Raw genomic sequence first — 3,067 nt, forward strand, 5'->3', positions numbered from 1 at the left:
GTGTGTGTGTGTGTGTGTGTGTGTGTGTGTGTGTGTGTGTGTGTGTGTGTGTGTGCCTGCGTGCCTGTGTGCGTGCGTGCGTGCATGCCTGTGTGCCTGTGTACCTACAGCGTGTATATGTGTGTGTGTGTGTGGACATACAGTTTATAATGTGTGTGAATGTGTGTGTTGACTACAAGGTGCGTAGCCAAGACACATCAGCTCCTATTGGGGCCTTCATGTGGCCTCTCCATTGGTCCATGTGGGTGGGCATCTTCGTCACTCTTCATCTTACCGCACTTTTCCTCACCGTCTATGAGTGGAACAGCCCCTTTGGTGAGAAAACTAAAATACCATTTATGGCCTGTCATGTTATTAGTCTGTGACCTAAATCTCAGTGGATACTGCTATGACTCATCTACACACACAGCTGTGGGTGGTTGGGACCTTTACAACTCTTTTTGTTATATACACACGCACGCACGCACACACACACGCACGCACACGCACGCACAAACACACACACACACACATTTCCATTTCCATTTAAGTCATTTAGCAGACGCTCTTATCCAGAGCGACTTAAAAATTGGTGCACACACACACACACACACACACACACACACACACACACACACACACACACACACACACACACACACACACACACACACACACACACACACACACACACACACACACACACACACACACACACAGCTGACTCCAGTGTTGTGTTGATCCAGGTATGACTCCTCATGGCAGGAACAGACTCAGAGTGTTCTCCTACTCCTCAGCCCTCAACCTCTGCTACGCCATCCTGTTTGGACGCACTGTCGCTACTAAGGTACTGTGGGAGGGAGGAGGGAGGAATAATGGGAGGGAGGAGGGGGAAGGATGGAGGGGGAGGTTTGAATAAACAAATGAACCAAATATGTCTTCTCTCTCTCTCTCTCCATCCTTCCCTCCCTCTTTCTCTCTCTCCCCCTCCCTCCATCTACCTCTCTTCTCTCTCTCTCTCTCTCTCTCTCTCTCTCTCTCTCTCTCTCTCTCTCTCTCTCTCTCTCTCTTCTCTCCCTCTCTCTACCTCTCTTCTCTCTCTCTCTCTCTCTCTCTACCTCTCTATCTCTCTCTCTCTCTCTCTCTCTCTCCTCTCTCTCTACCTCCCATCTTTCTCTCTCTCTCTCTCTCTCTCCATCTCTCTCTCTACCACTCTCTCTCTCTCTCTCTCTCTCTCTCTCTCTCTCTCTATCTCTCTCTCTACCTATCTATCTTTCTCTCTCTCTCTCTCTCTCTCTCTCTCTCTCTCTCTCTCTCTCTCTCTCTCTCTCTCTCTCTCTATCTCTCTCTCTCTCTCTCTCTACCTATCTATCTCTCTACTCTTTCTCTCTCCCCCTCCTTCTCTCTCTCCATCCTTCCTTCCTTCCCTCCTCTTTATCTCTCTCCTCCCTCTCTCCCTCCTCTCCAGACTCCTAAGTGTTGGACCAGTAGGTTTCTGATGAACCTGTGGGCCATCTTCTGCCTGCTGGTGTTGTCCAGTTATACAGCTAACCTGGCTGCTGTCATGGTGGGGGAGAAAACCTTTGAACAGGTCTCTGGAATACATGACGAGAAGGTATACACACACACACACGGCGGTGCGCACACACACAGTTAGGCATGTACGCACACATACATACGTACACACACACATGCACGCACTTACATGCAAACACACACACACAAACACGAGTTACAATGTGGAAATGAACATGACTGAATATGGCATAACAGACTAGATCAGGGGTAGTTACAGTAGCTGATAGGATTCAGACAATGAGTTAAATGTGTTCTCCTTGTGAATAAAAAAGAGAGAGGCCCGTACACAGAATATTGCTTCTCCCACCAGTGGTTTACCCCTGAAACCAAAAATACAATGTTTTAGCTTTGATACCTGTCAGACATGACGAAGACTGAGTTGAAATATTGTAACATTCTCCCACTGGGGAGAAGCAATATTCTGTGTACCGGGCCTCTCATTTCTTTATGTGAATACTTTTTAGCCCTGTACCAGTGTTCTCAATTTACGGCTATGCATATCACCCTCCCTTTTCTTAATGTATTCCTCCTTACATTGAAAGAATCCCCTCTTCCTCTCTCCCCTCCCCCTCTCCTCCCCCCTGTCCCCCCCAGCTGCACCACACCCATCCCGTGGTTCAGGTTTGGGACAGTCAGAGAGAGCTCTGCAGAGGACTACATGAGGAAGAGTTTCTCTGCTATGCATGACTACATGAGACGTTACAACCAACTCCACCACACCAGACGGAGGGACATGTTAAAGTAAGAGCCACACGCAGTCTGTTGGCGAACCAACCAGTTACCCTGGTGTTGTGTTATGCAAATATATTTCATTTACTCTTAATTCCCCACGTCTCCAGGCGTTTACAGTTTTTCTCAATCGCTGGCTCAATTCTCAAATTAGAATCATTTTTTTCAAAACAACAAGTTCGATTTGAATTTCTTATTCATTTAAGCAAATTCCACGTGTTTTGGGACATGCAAAAGAGGAAGTACAATTGTCTACAATTTGCACGATAACTACATGCACATGGCTTGCTGATAAAGCTGAGTTGATTCTCAGGGAAATTGTCTTCACAACTTCTAACCATTCTGTCATCGTGTGAGTCACAGTCAAAATGATCCATTCAATGATCAAAATCATCAGACGTTCATGTTTATTCCATAAATATCTATGACATGGAATGGTTGTGATGTCTGCGAAAATGGGCAAATGACCTGCCAGGTGACATAGTGATGCAATAGGAATCACAATCTTACCAATCAACCACTCAAGTTTGGAAGCATATATATGGAGCTTGCCCACAACACAATCACTAGCATTTATGAACATGGAGGAACGTCACAACCCTGAACAGCAGCTACATGCTCGTGGAAGAGAAATAAGAAGATGTGTAAGAATGTGTGGTAGTAGTGTTAGGGAAGACATAATAGAGGAAGAATAAGAGTCCCTGATGAAATCAGAGCCATTGTGGACCATGTCATAAACCATGGTGTTACAATGGAAGAGGCTGGTCGGAGAGTACAGCCT

At 46.2% G+C, this 3,067-nt stretch overlaps 1 pseudogene; it reads left to right on the top strand.

Moving 5' to 3' along the window:
- Positions 1 to 2,302, top strand: part of LOC124010720 — a 23,883-nt pseudogene extending 21,581 nt beyond the window's left edge.
- Positions 2,303 to 3,067: the final 765 nt, after the last annotated feature.

The sequence above is a fragment of the Oncorhynchus gorbuscha genome, linkage group LG23, assembly GCF_021184085.1.
Source record: "Oncorhynchus gorbuscha isolate QuinsamMale2020 ecotype Even-year linkage group LG23, OgorEven_v1.0, whole genome shotgun sequence".
NCBI classification, from domain to species: Eukaryota; Metazoa; Chordata; class Actinopteri; order Salmoniformes; family Salmonidae; genus Oncorhynchus; species Oncorhynchus gorbuscha.